This window comes from Leptonychotes weddellii, chromosome 3 (genome assembly GCF_054177405.1).
Source record: "Leptonychotes weddellii isolate Sample4059 chromosome 3, ASM5417740v2, whole genome shotgun sequence".
Taxonomy (NCBI): domain Eukaryota; kingdom Metazoa; phylum Chordata; class Mammalia; order Carnivora; family Phocidae; genus Leptonychotes; species Leptonychotes weddellii.
This window is the reverse complement of record NC_138371.1, coordinates 118183340-118208278: the sequence shown is the minus strand read 5'-3', so window position 1 is coordinate 118208278 and position 24939 is coordinate 118183340. Positions and strand designations below refer to the sequence as shown.

At 41.4% G+C, this 24939-nt stretch overlaps 1 protein-coding gene and 1 long non-coding RNA gene across 2 annotated transcripts in view; both read left to right on the top strand.

Moving 5' to 3' along the window:
• LHFPL6 (LHFPL tetraspan subfamily member 6) overlaps positions 1-24939 on the top strand; it is a 222554-nt gene that overhangs the window by 73798 nt on the left and 123817 nt on the right. The gene's annotated exons all lie outside the window — the stretch shown is intronic.
• On the top strand, positions 5885-24079 carry LOC145720625 (uncharacterized). The gene is made up of 2 exons (XR_014143729.1): positions 5885-17330; positions 17407-24079. It is a non-coding gene; the product is annotated as an uncharacterized LOC145720625 (long non-coding RNA).

The following is a 24939-nucleotide window of genomic DNA, read 5'->3' as shown; positions in this document are numbered from 1 at the left end:
CAGTTACCACTCTTTTTTGTTTAAGCAATTTTTTCAATTTGCATCTCTCCCTCCCTTCCCTCTTCAGCATTCAAGGGTTGGTGTGGCTGGGAAGACCACATTTTGTTAATGACTAAAGTCACTTCACAGAGAACTTTGAACTTTAGTACTCTAAAGGATTCAAGCTTTATTCTGAAAGTAGACAAAGCCAATGAAGGAGGGAGGTGACCTGATTAGATTTTCGCTTTAGAAAGATCCACCTATACTGGATGAATTGGAGGAAGGGACCGGAGATTGTATGCCCAGTTAATAGATTATTTCAGCAGTCTGAGCTAGAGACGATGATGCAGGCATATCTCAAGCTGGGGTGGGCGGAGTGAGGAGGTGGGGAGTGTGGATATGGTGTGATCACAGTAATTTATCCTTCAGAATATGGACCATTCTGAGAGAAAAAGGAAGCACTATTAATAATTACCCCAGGAGAGCAGGCATCGACTGGAACTATCCCAGACAAACATACAGTGGTACTAAGTGTGGGGAGAATAGAGACAACTTCTAGGGATTTTCAAAAAGTTGAGGGAAGTTGGACAGAAATTTGGATCTGGAAAATGTCTGGGCTGGAGACATGTATTTGGGATCTTTAGTATAGAAAGTAGTGATAAAGGTTAATGCTTGGCTACCTTGAGGTTATTTCAGATTTTGAATAAAGAAAAGAGAGCCAAAGACCCTGTATCTATTTGTGAAATCAGTGCCAAAAAAACATTTTTTCATCAGATCTTCTTGAAAGTGTTGAATGTTTAGAGCATGAGCAGATAGGATCCTTGTTTCCCACTGCCCCTCCCCCCCACCGCACCATGCACGTTCCCCTGCTTAACAAGTGGTGTCTTCATTTATCCTCTTTGTACTTCATTATTTCTTTCCTTTCCAATCAGCGAATTGCATTTTAAATAGTCTTGGGTACTCAGGAACTAATTATATAATGTAGAAGTGTGAAAGTTCTAATTACCCCCTTACAGTATGCAGTGTTTTTCTTTGGAACCCTCAGAACACTTGGCAAGCCTTTCCCTTTAACACCATGGTAGGGTTTCTTTCAAACAATTTCTAGGAAAAGGTATTATTTTTGGATCACATAGGGGAGATCAGGATTTTTTTTTTTCAACCTCCTTCCCTCCTTAAAATTACATGGCACACTATATTTCCAATATGGAAGGTTTAAATTGCCACCCTGGCATGCGCTTTACGTTACTAGAATGCTACGCAGGCTGATTTAAGAGACTTTGTGTAATATGCTGGACAGTTGAAGTGACACATGTCCCTTCCATGCTGCCACTTTTGATGTTTGCTTTGTGTTTTGACTGTTGTCTCTGAGACTGTAAATTATCCTGGAAGCTCATCAGAAGAAATTAAAGCCAACATCTGATTTTCATCAAGGTTTTTGTTTTATCCAGTTTTACTGTTCAGCTAATTGAGGCTTACTGAGGTCAAGCGTCTTGGCCAACGCTGTCCAGCATGTCAGCGTCTTAGCTCCTGATGAGTTTGCTTTTAGTCCCCGTTGATTCCTGCATTCTATATTCATCAATCTGTTAATTAACATCCAAGTCATCCTTTTGCTCTCCTTCTGAACTGGCTGTGTTTAAGGGCCCTCAACACTAGTGGGACTCTATGGGAAGTCTGCGTGCTCATGCGCTATCTTTTATCTGCGAATGAGAAACATAGAGAGATCAGTTATGCTAATCTCCTGCATTGCAGATGCAGCTCTCTAGGGATTTGTCACCCCGTGCCAGCAAAATCAAGCTGTGGGCTGCTCAGGCTCACCACTAGGATGCCTGTGTGCGGTGGGATGATAAGTCATGTGCTGTCTGGTATTTGAAGCTGGCATGGCAGAAGGCAGAATGGCCTGCAAATAAATTACTTCATTCCAGGGGCATGGAGCCTTTGCCAGGAGAGAAATGTTTTGCATTCATTTCCTAGAGGCTGCTGGAAGTGTGGCATAGCTGTTAGACTTTTGTTGTTGCTGCTGTGTAGGGCTTTGTCTGCCCAGATACCAAATGTGAAGCTCACAGGAATCCAGCTAGCCGACTGTTCCAGAAGGATTAGACAAGAGGAACCTGTAATTAGCCTCCACAGTCTTGAGTCTTCTAGGATATGCTAGAATGCAAAAACACTTTGAAACATTCCTCCGTTGGAATTTAATTTAAACATATTAAGTGAGTAGTGTGAATAAAGAGAATGGTATACTGTGATTATGTACAATTCTTGAAGTGTTAATTCATCTAAAAACTAGACCAGTTCTCTCCTGTGAAACTGTACTCCCATAGTAATTTTTTTTTATGAAAGCACATGTTTTCTATTATTGGTGTCCCCTCTCCATTAATAACGCTTTTTATTTAAGCAATTCCTTCAGTTTGTGTCTCTCCCGACCTTCCCCCACCGCCACTCCCGTGTTGGTGTGGCTGGGAAGACAACGTTGGTGTTGACATAGGGGCGCTCGGTGAGCCCGTTAATCACCTACCTCCGCATAGATAGGCAGGGAACTGCTCTACTATAGGGCAGAGATTAAAAATTAGAGAGGGAGACAGATGATTTAAAGCAATACTTTCAAATGGTTATCAAACAAAGGCAAGCATTTAGGAAGCTGTTAAGCCAGAGAGAAATTCCCAAGAAGGATAAGGTGACAGCCTTTATCTTGCAATAAGGGCAAATGGTAAAAATAAAGTGTCAGCCTCGGCACATTTTCTGTCAATTCAAGTGATTAAAGGCCAATTTGGCACAGCATGCGTTTGGATCATATGCCGCAAAACGCATGACCTTGTTTCCTGATGCTGACTTACAGCTTGGTGTGCTTCAAGCTTTATTTTGCCTTCTGGAAAAATCCCGGACCCTTGATGGAAAAGTGGGCAAGACCTGAAGTGGCTGCCTAAGTTTTCGGACACGTGACTTCTTGAAGGCGGTGGGGCTCTAACCCGGTTTAGATTGCTTTATAAAGTGGAGCCAACGGAAGAAGACAGCATTTTGTCAGAAAAACCAGAAAATGTAAAACAGAATAAGATCCTTTGCAGGTGAAGTGGACAGAGCTGTTAGAGGTGCAACCACTCCATTTAAAGGGGTTTCGAGTCTCATCAGGATCAGATGAATGAAGTTCAACAGCAGTGGCTCAGGCAGCCCTAAAGAGAATGTATAGGACGGCTTTGGCAGTTATCTGTTGATTTTTCTATTCCTGCAAATGTCTAGAAAACTCTCATGTTCATCTTACACATGCTTTGAGCTTGTTTCAAATTTGTGGCGTCCTTATCCTGTAGCACTTCACTGTTTTTCTTTTGTGTTTTGGCTGGCTGGAATTAAATATCCATCCATCCATCGGTTGTGTCCTTGGTCAGTTTCTTCAGCTTTGGGAATATTAAATTCTTTACTGTGCAAGTGCAGAAATGCATTTGCATTTTAGTCGGTGCCTTGCTGCTCCTTCCCTGCCCCTGGTTCTGGAGTTCTGCTGAGTTGACAAACTGGTACGCCTTTCCCTCCATCCATCCCTTGGCACTCAGTTAACTTCACTGAATGATAATGAGCTACTCAGGCAGGTTTTGTGGCTTGCATGTCTTTGGTAAATTTTGTTGTCACACGTAGCATCGTGTTGCAGCTTATTGTGGCATTTGTAACAGGTACAAACGGTGTCGGTGCGAGACCTCTTCTCCTTTGTCAGTGTCGACAGTGAGTCGATAGATCAAACTGGATAAGAGAGATCACCAGTCATTGCCCCGCGGGGGAGCAGGTGCAGCGAGGGCAGGATGAGGCTCTCCTCCTGTGCCTTCAGAGACGCCCTTGCATTTGGAACCCTGTCCCTTGTAGCTCCACCCCTTCCTTTACTCCCTTTTTCTGTCCCTTCACAGTCCACTGATGGGACTTGACAAGCCATCTTTCCAGTCATTCAGTTCACAGAGGAAGGAAATGACTCTTCATACTTTAATTCAACCAATTTAAATACTCAGTGTCTGAGGCTGGACCAGAATGTGGGTCTCCTGACTCTCGGTCTAAACCATCCTTCAGTAATCACTCAGCTTCTCGTGGAGCAGAGTCTAACAACCAGGAGTAGGGATTATGAAGATTAGTGGTTGGATTTCAAGAATCAGGTTGGAGAGCAGGCTCAGGACGGGGCCATCAGTTTTGTTGTTGGTTTTTTTTGACTAGTTCTCAGAGTTGGAAAGAGGGGACCACTCTTTGGATATTGCACGAGGCTCGAAGTCGTATTCTTTGTAACACTTTTCAATTGTGCTTGGAGAAACCTGACCTCTTGCACTCATTATTAGTCGGGAGACACATTCTTGGACAAGCCATTGATTTTTTATTTGCCTCAGCTTCCTCATGTGTAAAACAGAATAATAGTACTCATTACTACTGGTAAGAGATGATATGAGCCACCCACTGTGTCCTAAGTTTCTTGTGTAGGAGGCTGTGCATTCTGGGGCTGATCTAAATCAGTGGTTCTCAGGGTGTGGTCCCCACAGCAGCAGCATCCCTTGGGAACTTGTTAGAAATGTAAATCCTCGGTCCTGTCCCTTAGTTGCTGTGTCACAAACTCTGTGGGAGAGTCTAGCAATGTGTGTTCTAATGAGTCTTCCAAGTGATTTTCATGCACACTGAAGTTTGAGAGCCCCTGATCTAAACAATTCTTTCTGCTTTCCTGAAGCATAGATGATAATTGTGGAACTCAAAGTTAAAAGAAAACACTTAACATGAAAATAGACTAATAGTCACAGATCACTAAAATCATGATTTAAACTTTAGGAAGGAGAAAACAAATGTTCTGTAGCTCTATTCTGTAACTTTATTACTAGCTATATTGGGGGGGAGGGTGAGAATCTGTATCTATAAGCTCTGCAAGGCAGAGTTTCCTATTTTTTCTCCAGCATCTATCACAGGATCTGGAACACACTTGGGACTTAATATTCTTAATATTCTTTGAAGAATGAATGAGTGGATGAATGAATGAATACATCTTAAGAATGTGCTGCACTAAAGCATGTGGAAGAAGCATAAAACTGGATAAGGGACAAGTTCAAAGTCCAAGTTTGATCCTCTTTAGCTGGGTAGATTTTATTGAGTTGCTTCCTCTGGACTTGAGGGTCCTCATCTGTGCAAAGCAAGACTGAGCTACAGTTGCTATTGGGAGGAACCCTTTTCCCCCCAAACAGTGAATCATCTGTTAAAGAAGGTGCAAGGGCAAGGTGAGTATAGATGAAATCTTAAGCTCCATTAAGACTTACTTTAATTAGCCCTTTTCTCAAGGATTTCCCACATCTCCATCAATCCATCAAGACTTTCCTTTTCCACCATATTGACTCTGTTTCACTCTCTGCTGTCCCCTGCACTCCCCCCAATTTTTTATGATTACATGGCTCCTAATTGAAAGAAATGGAATATATTTAGATTAAAGCTGTTGAGGACAGGGATTAACTGTATATATTATTTATCCCACAGTATACTGGTATAGTAGGGATCATAGAACACATAATAAATACCTCCTGAGTGCAGTTGGAGAAAGGCATTACTGGAACTAATGAGCGTCCCATACCTGTTGTGATCATAAGGGCCGGGATCTTAAAGCCCTGGGTTTAGATCTTGATTTAGAAGATATTATGACCTTGGGCAATGAAATTATTATCTCGGAAGTTCAGTTTCCCACCTGTAAAGTGGATATAATACTTTATAGAGTTATTGTGAAGAATAAATATGGTAACATGAAAGCTTCTACTATAGTGTCTGGCACATAGTAGGCTCTCAATAAAATACAGTTTACCTTCCTCATTTTCACATTTCTCCATGAACTGGCTTTCTAAGCATCCATCCAGTAGAACATGGACATTCATTTCTCTACTCTCAGAACTCTCTATCTTTAGGTACTTTTAGCCCTTGATATTTTCAAAGACTATTTTGAGACATTCAAATAAAGAAGGCCACTGGAAGATGTGGAAAAGAAATATAACCGAGAAGCAGGACTGTGCGTAGAAGATGATGCAAACTTGGGAGTCTAAGGGATGGGGGCTGAGAAGACTTACCTTGATGGTTAAAATAAAAGAGTTACTTTATTTTTTTTTAAAGATCTTTATTTATTTATTTGTCAGAGAGAGAGAGTGAGAGAGCACAAGCAGGGGGGAGAAGCAGGCTCCCCGCTGAGCAAGGAGCCTGACGTGGGGCTCAATCCCAAGACCCTGTGATCATTACCTGAGCTGAAGGCAGATCCTTAACCAACTGAGCCATCCAGGCGTCCCTAATAAAAGAGTTACCTTAGGTCAGAATTCCATGAATGCCATAAGAAGCATCATTCCCTTCTACTTCCAACTGGGAGTCATTTGATTTGATCTAAAATGATTAAAACACTCTCCCAACCAATATTTCCAGCTAGTAAGTTTTTAAGCTTATTTACTATTATTCAAAAAATGTCCTTTGAGCTTCCAAAGGAAGGATATTGGGGTCAGGGAGGGGAAGGCCAGTAAACTATGAGGGTATTTTTCTCTAACAGCACCCAGCACATTTTGGCCATAGGTCTTGATAAATGTGGTCTCTCTAGTGGCCAAAAGCAGAGAAATGAAAGGCAGAACGGTGTAGCACATGACTGGGCAGTTCTTTCCAACTCCTGCCTGCCATTTAAACCCTGCAAAAGCAAGGGATAGTTCTCAGAACAAAACTGTCAGGAAGAGAGCCTACATTCTTATCTCATCTTCTTGCAGATTCCAGACATCCCAGGCTAGTCAAGCTACCCTAACTGTTTTTAGAATTGAAGAGCAGTTGGAAGATATGAGTATTTTCCAAAACAACTTCACAGAGTAAAATAGAGAAGGAGGACGAGATTGGCTTGATCATTTTGTAACTGATGACAGAGAGAGGAATTTGATTTTATCTGTTTCATATTTTACATACTATGAAAGGAATGAATGGAAGCGACTACTTGATCCTCAGGCAGGGAAACAGACAGCCACAGAGATGGAACTGTTAGTGTGAGATGAGAGGTTACATGAAGCCAGGGCATTAAGTATGAAGGAGAAGGTAAGGATTGAGAAGTTGTTGGAGTCATAGATAAACACTGAAAACTTGATATGTTCTTTGTATTATGTCTTCAAATAAAAAAGCATTTTAACTACTCATCTCACTTCAGAACTGGAAAACAACAGGTATTAGTACATGGTCTCAGGGAGAGTCTTGAGAACCCCTTGTCTGGAGAAGGAAAGAAGCCTTTCTCAAGGACAGTTCTATACCTGTTTCTGTTGCATGAGGCAGATAGCTAACAGTAGACAAAATCTTACTATGGAGCACCAGAAAAATAGATAGCAAATACCTTTTCAGTATAACTATAGATCCTGAGAAAATCAGACTTTAAATTACTGATAGATTCTAAAAAGTTACCAAAGTTCAGACAAAAAAATAGTTTTTCATTATTTTCGTAACCTTTGTCTTTTCGTTAAACACTGTGGATTTTTCACAGAAAGAAAGTGGCCTGGCTTGAGGTTATTCATTTTTCATAAAGCAAAATTTCTGTAATTATTCATAAAGTCAAGCTAATTGGTCTAGAAAGTTCAATTTTTCCCAGTCTTTAGGTTGAACCCTTTGTTTATGCCTCTTATTCATTTGTCAGGAATGGTTATTACATTTTCTTTCTCTTTCTTTCTTTCTTTTTTTTTTTTTGAATGAATTTTAATCAATTGATAGAGGTTAGGAACAAAGAGTGCCATGATTGATTACCAATGCCTGTGGAAAGTGGGGGGAAGAATATTTTTTATGCCTTGCAGTTTATTCTTATTTGTCAATTTTTAATCAAGAATGATTATTTTAATAATGTATTCTATTAAGAAATAAAAGAGTTTGGTAAAATGTTAAGATTAATAAATTGGACAGTGGATGGAGAAATGTTCATTATATGGTCAAAGACTTAAAATGTCCATGATTTTTGTTATATTTGAAATATTCATGAGAAAAAAATTTAAAAAATAATAATCAAGGATACCAGTTCCAGTAATTTAATTTCAGGTTTAAATTGAATATTTTAAATTGATGCTTTTCTCTTTGATTATTGTTTTGTTTTACTTAACATTTTCTACCCAGGAAGAAAAGTTACCAATTTCTGTAAAGAATACTTACTTTCAATTAATTTCTGTGACCCCCAGCTTTTACCTTCTTCCCTATTCTATCTTTTGCCCCCCTTTTTTTCTGGAAAGATGCATGCTGACCCCTTGATTAACATAGGGTTCGGCGAAGAATTTAAGGTACAGATCCAATGATTTCAGATCTATGTAAAAAATACAGTTCCCAAGTGCCCACCATTCTCACCTCCCAGTGTTAAAATTAGAATCCTGGAGCAGCAGGATAAACAGTTTCTTCTAGATTTTGAGTCTCTAGTGACCCACCCCTGGGAAGGGACAAAGCAGTGCTCTTGGCAGTTACTACAGACATTTTCACTTCAGTCTGCCCCAGGACAGAAGTAGCATTTCTGAACAACAGTGTCATGTAAAGCAGGGTCTTCAAATTGGAAGAAAAAACAAAACAAAGATAAAGGAAACTGGAGAAATGTTATTTATCAACCAGCACTGCTCAGAATGTATAATTTGATAGACTGAACTCTGCCTTTAATAGATGTTATCTTTAGTTTTTCAGTTTCCAGTGAGGTTCTCTGATTGTATAGGACTTCAGAACAGAGCATATTCACTGTGTTAGCCTTCACTTTTACCACGTGCGGGACCATTGGTAACCCCCAGCAGGTGGGCTTCAGCCTTCTCTCAGGATGCTCCTCTCATAAAGCCTATTCGATGTCTGGTCACTTCTAAGTTGTTAATTTAATATTGTTTGGTTTATGCTATTGACTATCTTTATTTTAAAATCTGTTTATTTATCGTCTTGGCAGTTCCTAAAGAAAAAGAATTGCTAAAAGAATTGGAAGAGAAAGATGCCTTAAAATAGTTAAAAATAGGGGCGCCTGGATGGCTCAGTCGTTAAGCATCTGCCTTCGGCTCAGGTCATGATCCCAGGGTCCTGGGATCGAGCCCCGCATCGGGCTCCCTGCTCCACGGGAAGCCTGCTTCTCCCTCTCCCACTCTCCCTGCCTGTGTTCCCTCTCTCACTGTGTCTCTCTCTGTCAAATAAATAAAAATCTTTAAAAAAAATAGTTAAAAATAAAACATTTTTAAATTGGGGTGCCTGGGTGGCTCAGCCAGTTAAGCGTCTGGCTCTTGATTTTGGCTTTAATCATGATTTCAGGGTCCCGGGATCCAGCCCTGTGTTGGGGAGTCAGTGGGGAGTCTGCTTGAGAATTTTCTCTGTCTCTCATTCTCCCTCTGTCCCTCCCCCACCCTCTGAAATAAATAAATAAATCTTAAAAATTTTTTTTTAAATAGTCAAAAATAGAATAGCAGTATAAAAGTAATCAAATAAAAAATACATATGCAATAAAGAACTTCAGCCCACACCTCATACCATATGCAAAATTAACCCCAAACATATTCTCTTCCTAAATGTAAAACCAAAAACTATATATAAAACCTCTAGGAGAAAACACAGGAAGAAATACTTATGACCTTGTGTTAGGCTAAGATTTCTTGGATACAACATCAAAACCATGACCCATAAACACACAAAAAAAATGACTAAATCTGAGTTTGTCAAAATTAAGAATGTCTGTTCTTTGAAAAACACTGGGAGAAAATATTTGTAAATCACATATCCAATAAAGGACTTGTATCCAAAATGTCTAAAACCACTCAAAATTCAATGGTAAGAAAACAAACAATGCAACTAAAAATGGGCAAAATGTTTGAACAAAGAAGATACATGGATAGCAAATAACCACATGAAAAGATGTTCAGCATCATTTGTTGTTAGAGAAATCTAAATTAAAACCACAATGAGGTATCATTTAGCACCCGTTAGAATGAATAAAGTTAAAAAGACTAACCATACCGAGTGTTAGTGAAGATGTAGATGAACTGGAACTTTCACACTCTGATGGTGGCAAAGCAAAGTGGTACAACCATTTTGGAAAACAACTTGGTGGCTTCTCAAAAAGTTAAACATACACCTGCCATATTTCCCAGCCTTCCACTCCTAGATATTTACCAAAGAGAAAGGAATGCATATATTCATAGAAAGACTTATATATGAATGTTCATAGCAGCTGTATTTGTCATAGCCCCAAAGTGGAAACAGTCCAAATGTCCATCTACAGGTGAATGGATAAACAATTTGGTATATCCATATATTGGAATATTATTCAACAATAAAAAGGAATGAATTTATGATATGTGTGACAACCTGGATAAGTCTCAAAATAATTATGCCAAGTGAAAGAAGCTGGACAGAAAAAGAGTGTATACTGTATGATTCCATTTATATAAAATTAAAATTCAAACTAATCCATAGTGCAAGAAAGCAGATTAGCGGGTGCCTGGGTGGCTCAGTCGGTTAAGCGTCTGCCTTCCGCTCAGGTCATGATCCCAGGGTCCTCGGATCGAGTCCCATGTCGGGCTCCCTGCTCTGCAGGGAGTCTGCTTCTCCCTCGGACCCTCCCCCCACTTGTTCTCTCAATCTCTCTCTCTCTCAAATAAATAAATAAAATCTTAAAAAAAAAAGAAAGAAGATTAGTGGTTGCCTGGGATGGGAGAGTATAGAATGGGGACAGGGAGATGTTAACAAAGGATCAGGAGGAAACTTGATGGGCTGATGGATAAGTTTATTATCTTAATTATGGTGATGTTATTACTGTTATATACACATCACAGTTGATAAAGTTGTACACTTTAAGTTCAGTTTATTATGTGTCAATTATAACTGAATAAAGCTATTAAAAAGAAAGAAAGGGAAAGAAAAGAGAAGGGACAAGAAGGACAAAGGAAAAGAAAGAAAAGAGGAATGAGGGTGGGGCACCTGGGTGGCTCAGTCGGTTAAGTGACTGCCTTCGGCTCAGGTCATGATCCTGGAGTCCCAGGATCAAGTCCCGCATCGGGCTCCCTGCTCAGCGGGGAGTCTGCTTCTTCCTCTGACGCTCCCCCCTCTTGTACACTCTCTCTCTCTCAAATAAATAAAATCTTAAAAAAAAAAAAAAGGGTAAGGAGGGTGGGATGCAGGAAAGACTTGGACTGAGAGCCCGAGACCTGGGCTGCGGTCTCGGGTCTGTCATTTACTTGCTATGTACTTGTGAGTAAATTGCATTCTTCGAGCCTCAGCTTTCTTTTTCATAAAATGAGTTTAATAATATCCATCTCATGTGTAGATAATGTGTATTAAATATTTTGCAATATGCCAAAATTTTCAATAGCTATCGGGCATTATTATGAATATTATTGGTAATACTTATCAAGTAGATACAGCAATTTGGGGCATTTCATACCCACTTTGGGAGGAAATGTCTGGAGTCCTTTGGGGTAGGAGGGATGTTAAGATGGGTGTGGGAAGGAGAGAAGAGGCAGGTATGTTCATCTTTGGCTATGAGATGGAATATAAACTCTGAAACTTGTTAGACCGCCCATCACACAGGAAACATACTGCAGCTGCCCTCTTGTTTAGGGTCTACAGGTCCCAGCATGCAATGCTCCAATTTAATGTGGGCCACGGAGCACTGCCTGTAGGGACTTGCAGTTTCTGTGGGCTACCCCCAGTAAAGGAACTGAAGCAGAAACGGGCAATAAATTCTTAATGCATTGCACACATTATGCTTCATGTTATTTTTAAACAAAAAGCATATCATGTTTTTTCCCTGTAAGCTAAAATACATTTATGCTTACCAAAACATGGCCACTTACTGCTTGGATAATGTAAAAAGCTTTTATAAACACAAAATGTTTATAAAGAAATTGTTTAGAAACATGTGCATACTGTTCCAAAAAAAAAGATGTGTAGTTTCTCTTTCTATTAAACATCTATTCCTTGGATAGCCCAGAGTGTGGAAGTAAATGCAAAGTACTAAGCCATTTAAAATCTAAATCAGACTTTAAGAAGGGAATGTCATGTTTCATTTAAAAGCTTCTCTTCACCTTCTTTTCTTGTGCTGTCAAGTGAAAGAAGAGCTAGCTTTATAATTACATGGCTGCCTCAGCTCCAGATTATACGTGAGGTCTCACATTATTTTGACATCTTTCTCTCTCAATCCCTATCCCACCTCCTCCCTTCTCTGCCATGCACCCCTCCCCCAGCCAGGCTTTCTCCTGCACACTTCCTTCCCTCCTAAGGGGCTGACAGAATGATGGAGTTCTGTTGATTAAGCTGCTGAACGGTGGTGGCCCTTATTAATTTAGGGGTGACGAGCAAAAAATAAAATCAAATGAAATATAACGATTGTGAAGTGTGTCTCCCTGTGACCATCCTCTTAGCCTAGCTGGGTAGAAAATTAGGTGATTTTGGTTTCCACTGCTCATGGGAGCATGAAATCAGATGGAACTTAACTTTGGCAGATGTTTACCCTTTTCCATTCGGAGCTCCCACCCCTGAGGTTGGTTCTTAAGGTTGGGTTAGCGTTCACCACTGAATATTAGGATCCTCAGCCCTTGTTAACAACTTGGCGAAGGTATTAGCAGCAGTAACAACAGGCCCCCTTGCAAATACATGGTACAGTAGCCTCTTTCCCCACCTAATCTCGAGTAACTGCCTCGTTGGTCACAGTATAGGAATATTAAGTCCATGAAGCTAGTGCTGAGTACTGGAGACCATCACATTGTTCCCAAGAAAGTGGTATTGTAATGAAGGTACCATCTAAGATCATAGGGTAGAATGGAGCTATGTTATTTTAATTCTATTTCCTGCACTGATACACTTGGGGTCATTTTTGTCTGGGTCACCTTAGTGACAAGGTGGTTGGTTTTGATTGTAGGCTTGATCTGAATTTAGTGGCAGGGGATAGAGGGAGAGATGTGTCACAGATCCTTTGCAGTGACTGGTAAGGAGTGAAGAAATTATGGATAATTCCACTGTATGGAATGCATCATGGAATAGATGATAGTATTTTTATTTCTACTGTAGACAAAATATTATTTAGACAATGCATAGGAGTAGATACTGTCTATCTGTCTGACTTTATCACTGGAAGCCCATAGAAAGAATGAACCTAATGGGTTTGTAAGGAACCAAGGGAGTGGTTTATTCTCTCCCTGACACATGAATCCCTCCATGCACCCTGAGCCTTCCTTTTGAATATATTTGGTGAGAGGGAACTCATTATCTCAATGTTACTAGATAGTTCTGTTAGACAGTTCATCTTTCTTGTAGCCAAAAGCAGCCTCTCAGAGTTTGAACCACTTGATCAAACTCTGCATTCTGGAGCCTCTGAGAATAAATTGAATCTTTTTTCTGCCTGCAAGCCCTCAAGTTTTTTGGACAGCTCTTATGTCTCCACCAAATCTTTAATTCACCTAGTAAAAATTCCTCACTTCTTCCAGTACTGTCTTGCTAAATCTCCTCTAGGGTCTTGCACTACTTCTTGCACATAGTAGGCCCTCAGGGAACGTTTGACTTGACAAAATTCTCACACCACTTTGTTCTGAATCCCACTGAGATGCTCCTGACAACTGTATTCCATTCAGAGTCCACACTCTATGTAACGTGGAGACAGCAGTGTTTCCTAGGATGTTTTGATGCCGAAACATCTATACATGGTTGATTTTAAACCTCCTGTTTTCCTCCTGGATTGACTGGCTGATCCTCCCTCAGATGGGTATTCCTTTCTCTTTTTAATTTTCACCAAATGCCCAGAGAAGACTGTTAAGGAGAAAAAAGGTGTCTGTGTAAACCAATCTAAAATGAAGTATCTAGGAAGAAAGCCCAAGCTTTGAGTAGAAGTTCTTTTATTCTCCCTAGTTGATGAGAAAAATGAAAAATCTTAGGTGTAGTTAAATTAACTTTAATTAATTAATTTGTATTACTAGCCAGTTCATTTCCATTTATTATTTTGGGGATGTCATGTACATTGAATGTGAAGTTGTATATTTTTCTTTTGGCTTTGGTTGCATATATGACAGCAGATGAAGATGCAAAATAATACGCTTAATCCCGAGTAGGTTGGATTAGAATCAGAAATGTAGGTGGGCTAAATTGTGTTTCCCCCAAACTCATATGTTGAAGCCCCGAGCTCTAGTAGCTCAGAAGGCGGCTACTGTATTTGGAGGTGGGGTCTTCGAAGTTAATTTTAATTAAGTTAAAATGAAGACATGAGGATGGACCCTAATCCAGTATGACTGGTGTCCTTATAAGCAGAGGAATTAGGACAGAGACACAGGCAGGGAAGACCCCATGAGGACATGGGGAGAAGAGAGCCATCGCTGAGGAGAGGGGCCTCAGAAGAAATCAAATCTGCCAGCGCCTTGATCTTGGACTTCCAGCCTCCAGAGGTGTGACAAAATACGTTTCCATTGTTTACCCATTCAGTCTGTGGTGTTTTGTTATGGCAGCCCAAGCAAACTAATACGGTGGGGAAATGCTTACAGTGTCAGTTCTGAAGCACGAAGACAAACTAAGGTGAAAGAATACTTAAGATCCCATAAGATACAACTACAAATAATAATTGGTGTTATCGGGTCTACTAATCTTGTTCATCTGAATGTATTCATCTGAAATAAAACCAGTCCTGTCCTTTTAACAGTTTTGAAAGGAAAATTCACAAAACATGGTGATTAAACTTTAGGTTTAAAAACATTCTTTGTGTAACTAACAATATAATTTAGAACATGTTAGTGTTCCTCTTGCTGACTCACCCATGCCTTGCCTACTATCCTCGTGTATTTCTCACGGCTTTGCTCTGTACCTTCAAAGCTAAGTTAGCATTGTGTCAAAGGACTCATATGCCAAAACTTCTGCTTTTATCATCTTAGCATCTTTCTTATTTGTGCATGGACTGTTATCATGTATAGTTGTTTGCCGCCATTATGGTCATTTACCTTTGGGGGAGGCCTTCGTCTTTGCTGGTCAAATAGCACATTGTGAGAACTGGGGCCCTGTCTTGCACCCAGCAAGATATTGGCAAACAAAGCAACAGAATTTTAATTATGTCAGTGCTTTTCACTGGCCAAGTCTTGAATTATACCCAACACTTGAATGAAATAAGTTAGAATAGAATTGGATTGGCTGCCTCAGAGCGCAGTGATGTAGTAAGGTTAAGTGTTGTTGTGTGAAGGTTTGTTTCCATTACAGTCATTAATTCAACATGCATTTATTGAGCACCTGCTATATACTAGGCACTGTTCCAGGTGCTTGGGATACCTCAGTAGACAAGCAAAGTCCCTGCCCTCACAATGCTTACTCTGTGGAGGAGATGGTGACTACATAAGAAGCATAATAAGTAAATTATTTGGCATGGTAGAAGGGGATAGTGTATGACAAAAAGAAAAAAGTGGCAGAAAGTAAAGGGTATTAGGAATTACAGGAGTGGGGCACGGTTGTAGTTTTAAGCCAGGGCCATCCTTACTGAGCCACAGTTAAACAGAGACTGACAGCGGATGAGGGAGTTGGCTGTGTGCATATCTGGAGGAAGAGTGTTCTAGGCAGTGAGAACAGCAAGTGCAAAGGTGCAGACAGGAGTTCCTGGAGTGTTTGTGGGATGGCAAGGGGCCATGTATCCAGAGAGGAATGAGTGGAGGAGTGACAGTGTCCAAGAAATAAGAGTAGACCAGAACACAGGGCACTTGTAGGCCATTATAAGGATTCTGGCCTCTATGCTGAGTGAAACTGGGAACCCCTCAGAGTTCTGGGTGGATGACTGACATGTATCTGGACTATCATAGAAATGAATCTGGGTCTCTGAGGAAAAGACTAGAAAGAGACTGACACGTCATGAAAGTGTAAAGTTCCCATGCAATGGACTGGAATAAAACAGAAAGTTCCATAGACGGTCTCTTAAATTTTGCAATTGGTTTACCAAGCCTCAGTGAAAGTAAGAATCACTTGGATCCTTTTAAATATCCTGCTTCCCAGCCTCCTTCCAGACCTACTGGAGTCATATGTGTATTGTTATTAAGCAGCTCAGGAGATTTTTTTTTTTTTTAAGAATCAAGAACATTTGCAAATCACTGACTTTTTGAAAGATCTGAGTTCAAGTCCTGCCACTTCCTAGAAATGAGGCTTGGTCAAATCACGGGAGCTGGAGCCCCAAAGCCCACCTGGGAGGGTCGCTCTGAGGTGTTCTTGAGCAATCTGCAAGACGCAGTTAACACTCAGGAAACGGGAACTATGTAAGTCCTGAACATTTTCTCCAGTGCAACACTTCCAACTGGGAATAACTGGTAAAGGACTCAGAAGGGAGTGATTTATAAGAAAATGAGTTCTGCTTGTGAACAATTAATTAGTCGTACTGAAGATCTATAGTCTGTTTGCTAACTGCTCTCAGAGAGTGCAGCAGGCCTGCTGAAATCTGTAAGCCCAGGTCCCCTTTGATCTGGCTAATTATAGGGAAGCATGAAAACAATGTTAATTGCTTGACTCTTGGCTCCTGCTTTCCTGAGCATCTTGCTTCTGTGCCCTGGCTCACTCTGGGCCAGCCCCTTGTCAAGTTTCTGAACACATGGTTGATGCCTCTTCAGAAACTCCACGACCACACTAAGAGCAAATTTCCAGCCTCTACTCCGTGGAGCGAATGAAAGAGAGCAGGAGACAATGAATCTTGTTTTCCTCTTGTTTCTGCGAAATGCCACAAATAACCATTCTTCTCCACAGTGCTAATGTGGTAGAGAATTCCATAGATAAGAGTCTCTGGGAAGCCTTAATGTATTTTGTAGGAAAACTGTTAATAATTGTCAGGGGGTGAGAAAATGGGGGCTATTTTAGGCCCAGAATCTAATTTGTTTTAATGCACAGACTTTCTAAAAATGGAATTTTAGCTGAACTAGGCTGAAGGGAAAAGTACATTTTGTGATGGAAGGAAAAAAATATCTGGGCTGTTCAAAGAAAGATAATTTCCAATATTTTGATGGAACAGAGGAATAGCATGAGATGGGAGACAGATAATATTAGAGGCTGTGCTGCAGTGAAAGGTGGATTCACCTAAAAGAGATGGAAAGTTAAAAAATGTCTGAAAGGGATATTGTTGAGTGAAAAGAATCTCAGACTGGGAATCAGAAGACAATCAACCTGCAGTTGTCGACAGTGATGACAACATCCCAGTGGTAACAGTCAGAATTTACTGTGCACTCACTATGTGCTGAGCCTCGTGAGAAGCACTTCAGTTCTAACCCTTGTGTGTGAGGCAAGGACATAAGTTCTATGATTGCCTCATGATACTCAGAGTGAGGAGTTGGAACGATCAGTGTCACCTGGCAACATGGCAGATCTGGATGGTCACGTCTTCTGTGTGGCTACTGAGCTCATACTCCGAGCTCTGCACTCTGGATGGTCACGTCTTCTGTGTGGCTACTGAGCTCATACTCCGAGCTCTGCACTCTGGATGGTCACGTCTTCTGTGTGGCTACTGAGCTCATAAGTTCACATGGTCATAGAGAGGCAGAGATGGAGTTCTGGATCCAGACCTCAAAGACGCGCTCTTTTCATATATGGAATGGAGGGAGGAAGGAACATGCTTCCAGTACAACCGTTCCCAAAAGTGTGGTCCTCAAACTAGAGCCTCAGCATCACTTGGGAACGTGTTGGAAGTGCACATTCTCATGCCCTACACCAGACCCACTGAAATACAAACTCTAGGGGCCGGGCCAAATACAAACTATATGTGTTTTCCTAAGCTTTCCAGGTGGTTGTGATGTTCGCTCAAGTTTTGAGAACCACTGGTCTCAGGATACAACCCAGATTTCTCGTCCAAGTTGAGTTTAAAAATGCATATTTAATATTATACCAAATATTGAGTTTGGTTTTGGTCACCATATTTAATTTGTTTTGAAATTTCAGATAAAATTAAAAGAGCTGTGGAGGGCGCCTGGGTGGCTCAGTTGGTTAAGCGACTGCCTTCGGCTCAGGTCATGATCCTGGAGTCCCTGGATCGAGTCCCGCATCGGGCTCCCTGCTCAGCAAGGAGCCTGCTTCTCCCTCTAACCCTCCCCCCTCTCATGTACTCTCTCTCTCTCTCATTCTCGCTCTCTCAAATAAATAAAATCTTTAAAAATAAATAAATAAAAGAGCTGTGGAATTTTTAGTTATCAAAAAGAATAGGGTCGATTTCAAAAGGTTTGAGAACACTCATTGTACAATTCATGGACCTTAAGAAATTTCTAATTTAATTGAGGAAATCAGCATCTCCATTAATCTATCGTCAGGTGCCTGATGAGGGAGTATGGGGAATGAATGTGCCAATGGGAGGTAGCAGGAAGAAATCAGTTGAGTTCTGAAAAAAGCCCTGAAAGACACAAAGGACTTTTATTTGGGAAGGGAGACAGTACAGGGGTTTGAGGAAATCACTGAGCCAGGACCTGGAGGGTCAAGGCAGACAGGAACTGGCATATATCTAAAGGGAGCCAATTGTAAAGAGAAAAGAGTTTGGAAGGAAGAGTAGACCAGTTTGTACATTGCAGGCAGGTCTGCAAGAATGTTGAACCAAACAACCCAGGAGAAGAGTTCTCAAGTAAGAAGGCCTTGTCAGATGTGTGTGGGGTTGATCACTCGGGATCCCTTCAGCTTCAAGTGACGGAAACCCGATTCAGACTGGCCAAGTCAAAAAGGAAGAATTTATGGACTCCTGTCATTGACATCTAAGAATAGTCCAGGGGCCCCAGCAAGGTCATTTCTGATGGATCCCCTTCTTGCCATTCTCTATGCCAGCCCTTTTCTCAGGGAGGTGCCCTTCCTGGGGCAATAAGCTGGTAGCCAGAAGCTTCGGGCCTACATCAAATCCCCAAAAATGCCGTCTATGTCCTAGAATTGAGCTTTGGGTTCAGATCAGCTAGAGCAGGTGCATGCCCCTCCTGGAAGCGGGGTGGGTAGAGCCACTGACCCCCACCCCTCGTGCACTGCACACAGCAGTGCAGGTACTGGAAAGGGGCTGCCTAAGTCCTGGGCAGAGGTGTGTCCACTCTGTAGGGATACTGAAGTGAGGGAAGTTCGAGGAAGGCAGGTCAGCAAGGAGGCTCCTGCCGGAACTCAGGTACAGACTGATGAAGGCCAGGCTCGGAATTGTTTCTGCAAAATCTCTTGAAGAGAACAGACTCTGACTATCACTGGAAAGAAACAATCACCATGGCTTTAAACAGGGCAATTAAAAAAAAAAAAAAAAAAAGCACTTCCTCGTCTTGCTGGGAGAATAGGAAAGAGATTAGTTGGTGCTCTTAATGGCCATCGTGGAGTTAAGAAGTTCGGAGAAATGGCAAAGCCTCAGGTCTCACATTGGGAGGTTTGTGTAGTTGCTGGTGGGAGATCCAAGAGCACCTGTGTGCCATGGCCAGAGACGTCAACGGTGGCCATTCGCTCTTGTATCCTTCCTCCTTGAATTCTTCGCCCAGAGAACTGGCAGTGCTTATGTGCCTTTTTGTTTCCTTTGTTAAACTAAGTATTTTGGGACTTGTTTATCCCCTCCCGATGTAGCGCTAAGCTTTGAGAGCCAGGCTATGTTTTGGATTCCTAACTGCACTCCGATGACTCAGACTTGCAGTCTGTACTGATTTTCTCTCCCTGATTTTCACCTTTGAAATAAATAAATTTCTGGAAGAGAAGTGGCTAATAGGACTCCCTAGAGTTACAAGTATCCCTGATAGTCTGAGTTCTATATGTAGATGAAAAACGTGCAAAACGTCGGAAGCACTTTTTAACAAATGGAACGTGATGAGCTCAGATTAGCCAGGTTCGGGCTCAACCCTCTACCACATAGGTGCTTGTAAATGCTCTTTATCCTAATGGAGCTGTGGACTAGGGAATGAAGTGTTCAGCTGATTCTTCAGAGGGCGTTGGATAATTATTCTGATTTGGGGAAAGTCACTTAACCTTGGTAGGTCTTACTTAGGACCCAGACCACTTAGTTACCTTCTATGGGGTGGTTTGGAAGAATGACCAAAAAAACAGGGTAAAACACTGGAAAATAAAGTGATACTAAAATATTAAATATGCCGTAGGGTAATAAAATTTTAGAGTAAAATGGGGATGTTCAATGGTTTTTGGGTTCACAACTGACAGGCACGCTAGCTGGGGTTGATTTATCATGGTTCACAGAAGAAGCTCCAACAGTAGCGAAGAAGAGCAAAGCTTCACAAGTGTGTGCTGGCACTGGAATCAGATAGTGTCTTCATTAGAGTATTAATCGCAGTAGAAGTTGGAATTAAACTTGGCAAAATGACAGAGAAGCTGACATCAGAGTTATTAAATTGAAAAGACTGCCACTCAAATCAAATCAGATAATGCTTTTACTGTCATTTCCAGTGCTCTTAATGCTGTAAAGAGAGTGGAGAAAATAAACCCTAACTTAAACAGCTGTGTGCTTCTCTCCCTATCTTTGGGATTGCTGTCAAAATACCAGAAGATTAAGTATGAAATCAAAGCAGGAAGGCTTGTGACTGATTGACTCCTATACAAACATTAAAAATTCATTAGTCACCAACGAATTTTTCCCATGGCTGTGAAAGTAAAGGAAGAACATCTTATTGCAAGAGAGAAGTAAATTACGCCAGTAAATTTTCTTTAAAAATGCACACTTGGCTCTTCTGAGGGGTATGTTCCTCATGCCTGAGAGCATCTCTAGGGATGACATGAAATTTCTCCTGGGGATGTCACTAGAGTTCCTGTGAATAGGAGTGTTCTCTTTTCATTTCTCTCCCTCAATCAGGGTGAAGTCAGTAAAATTAGAGCCCATGTATCAAGAATAAAATCAGTTCTTTCAGATCTCAGATCTCAGTTCTTTCAAATTATCCTTGACCTTTTCCTCTCTTAGTGTTTGCAGTCAATGCCAGTAACTAAAGTCCTTGTGGTTTAGCGATCACCCGATTTCCTACCTCATTTTTGCTGAGCATTACCGTAAAACCTGACCTAGTGCCCACTCTGCCTCTTGTGGAGACCGTAGTAAGTGGGGGTTTGGCTTAAAGCCCGTTAGTAGATTTAGAAAGTAGTTTACTTGCTCAAGATCATGGGCATTCAGGAGGGCACGTGATGTGATGAGCACTAGGTGTTATACGCAACTGATGAATTATTGAACACTTAAAAAAAAAAGATCATGAGCCTAATCATCTCACTAAATCCATACTCCCGCCTGAAGTTGAATTGTTCCATCTTATTTTTCCGGCGCCACGATTTACGGCCAGCTGTTGGATTTGGGATAAGGATCTGCATTTGGGGTGTGAAGTGTCAGGATTCCAGTGAGTACATAGGTTTCCTGGGGCCACTTGCAGCCTGCATGGCAGAGGTGCCGCCAATGCTGTGCCCTTTGCTCCTGGGGATTGCACTACACCAGGAGCTCCTGGAAAGTAACACCTGCACTTCATGCCTAGTGGTCATTGGAAATGCCTGTGGCACGAGACACCCCTGGATCTCTGTAGTGGCCAGCGGGGCAAATATTTTCAAAAATGGGATGCCCTAGCCTCTTCTCTAACAGCAGATCGCCTGCCTTCCTGGGGTGACTGGGTTGGGTCTAGCTGCTCACGAAGCTGCATACTCTTCTACAGCTCCCTACTGGTGAGTTCACCAGTCTGCTGTGTGCAGGAGGGATGTCTTTCTTTGGCATTCATACACTTGGTCCTTCTCTGCATTTGGGAGGTGTAAATGACACGCACGTATGCATTTCCGAGGTGCTGGGATGGAAAGAGCATATTCTTTGGGGTCTGTTAATATCACACTTCATAGCATTCATCTCATCAAGTATCAAGGGACTGAGTTGGTTGAGCTCTCCTTTTTTTTTTTCCCCCTTCCTGCCTAATCTTTCCTTCCCACAGAGTTCCTATTAACTGAACCACATGCCAGAAACTTTATATCCATCCCCTTATTTTCCCTATACGTTTGCCCCAAGAGGTTGTTTCCATTGGCTCTAGATAAAGAAACTGAAGCATGGAAAAGTAAAATGACTCTCAAGGTCGCCCAGCTGGTAAGCAATTGAGACAGGATTTTAATTCCAGGCACTTGGTTTCTTAAAGCTTGGGTTCCTTCCACAGCACTGTTGGTCCCAACCTTGGCTGGCGAGCTACACAAAAAAATCCTTGAGTTACATCATAGGCTTTTCCTATTCTGAGCCCAGGCTGGGGGCCTGGCACTTAGAAGGCATATTACAAATATTAATTTGATGCCCAGTAATTCTTGGCAGGTAGGAAGCAATCTATAATGTTTGAGTCATGGGATGACCATATACTTACCAACAAATCCCAGTATGGTTGTTGAAAAGAGGTATGTCCTGCTCCATGTAAGGCCACAACCCTCAGCTCTTCACTCCCAGCCCCTAAAAGGGCCATCGTTTCCTTTTATGCCCATAACTGAAATGCTACGATCACTCAACAGATGCTTTGAAAACACTAAAGTACAAGACAGACGATATTCTTCTTATAAACCATAATTTCCTAGATGCACTGAATCCTATTAAATGAAATCACAGGTCAGAGGACAAGAAGTTATAAACTAGGAATATAGCCTAGTAAAGAGGTTCTGGGAGATCCACACCCTGAAATCTGAAAAGATCCATCAACTTGAGATATGTTTTCATGTTAATAAAATGTGTTAACAAGGTCTCAAGGCAATACAGTGAATGTACGGTCGGAGTCACAACGTCTGCTTCTGAAGGCCTCTTTTTCTTTTGCGTCTGAATGTTGATTGAATTCAACTGGTTTCCATCACTCCCTTCTACCAACAGATATGAATGTGGAGAGCGAGGAGAATTTGGGATGGGAGAATGCAGTGCAGTCATTTCACGTTCTAACTAAACGCCTGAGGACGATGTGGAATGCGGTGCTGGGAAGGTACAACAGTTCACAGTCACGGAGCTAAACGACTTTCCTGCTTCCAGCTCAGGTGATCAGTGGTACAAACAGTGGGCTCATAAAAATGGACAGTTCTGTCCTAATTAATTAGAAGAAGAATGCCCATAATCTCAGTCAGAGAAACATCTATTTTGGCACTAGACAGTTTTCTGTGAGTGCCGTAATACAGTAAGTTTGGCCAATTTTATTCAAATTAAATCTTAAATGACTGTAGAACCTAATTCAAATGAACTGCTCCAGTGAATCTCTGGTTTTGTGAGCTATATCTATTAAAAGGGGGTTCTGTGAATTATTATTCACTTTGATGTTAGTGGGATAATTGTTCACATTAGCTAGAAATGGCTTACAAATAGGTAAGTATGTAAACTTCATTTTGATTATGTAAACAGTGTTCAGAGCAGAGGTTAAGAGCTTGGTGGAGCTGAATGGGGATGAGAGAGAAAGCAGAGGAGCCAGGCTCCGGAGGCAGACTGCCTGGGTTGAAATCCCACCACTGATGCTTTTTTTTTTTTAAAGATTTTATTTACTTATTTGACAGAAAGAGAGATAACTAGAACAGGAACACAAGCAGGGGGAGTGGGAGAGGGAGAAGCAAGCTTCCCGCTGAGCAGGGAGCCCGATGCGGGGCTCGATCCCAGGACCCTGGGATCATGACCTGAGCCGAAGGCAGACGCTTAATGACTGAGCCACCCAGGCGCCCGCTGATGCTTTTTTAGTAAAGGACCTCAGCCAACTTACTTATCCTTTCTACCCTTCAAGTTTTCCATATGTAAAATAAGGATATTAACAAGCTCTTAATTAATATTTCTTCATCTGCAAAAGGGGGGCCATGAATGATGAAAAATAAAGGGAACTGCTTAGCATAGCATCCTCCTTATGGGCAGCACGTAAAGGCAGCACTGGTAAGAGTCCTGCAAGTGGTAACAGTAGTTTTGGAGGCCATTACGCTTCAGCCATACTTACTGCCTTTTCACGCGGGAAGCTGTTCCAGCACTGTGGTCATGACTGTAAACCATACCACCTGCCCAGTGTGTTTGAAAGGTCTTATGGGAGACCCTTGGCAGAACCCCCTGCATGGGACCTGAGACTCTTTGACATGGTAACACCATGATTTTTCTTTCTAATGGGAAGCAGATGAAGTTAACATTCTATGATTGTTGTTCAGGGTTTTCAGCAAGGTCACCAAGTCCTTGTGCCGCCCTCGGAAGAGGGATGAGAACGTGCACTGTGGTGAAAGTCCCCAAGTCTCCGTTTGCTTAGAGCTCATGCTCACTTGCTTCTCTCTATAGGAACAGGGACAAACTTGTCTCACGGTGTTCTAAACAACCTAAGTAAGTGACATGGATGTCACCATGGTGTCTTCTTTGAGGACACGGTGACAACATCAGAGCACTCTGAGGTCTTAACCACAACACTCGGTGGACTCCTTAACAGACAGTTACGTCTATTACAGAGCTTTTTTTTTTTTTTTAAAGATTTTATTTATTTTTTAGAGAGCGAGCGAGAGAGAAACAGCATGAGAGGGGAGAGGGTCAGAGGGAGAAGCAGGCTCCCTGCTGAGTGGGGAGCCCGATGTGGGACTCGATCCCAGCACCCTGGGATCATGACCTGAGCCGAAGGCAGACGCTTAACCATCTGAGCCACCCAGGCGCCCTATTACAGAGCTTTTAATGTATGGAAATGTTAGGGATGGAAGCAAATATAATTACTGTCTGGTCTCTCAGCTAAGGATAACCATTGCTAATATTTCTGTATTGTACACTTGGAACTAATATAACACTGTATGTTAACTATACTGAAATTAAAAAGAAAAAACCTTGTGAATATTTTTTCTATGTGCTTCCCAGGCTTTTTTGTTTGTTTGTTTGTTTGTTTGTTTGTTTCTCTATGCAAGGGTTTGGGTTTTGGTTTAAAAACTGGTGCCTATAGTACCTATGTAATTCGATATCATGTTTTTCACTTACTCTTATAAGTATTTTCGATCTTATTTCAAAATTTTCAAAACCAACTTTTGTAAGTTTTAATATTCATATAACATAATTTACTAATATTCTTTTATTATTTGATGTTAAAGCCTTTTAGCAGCCTGATACTATTATAAATAATTCTTTGATGCCCG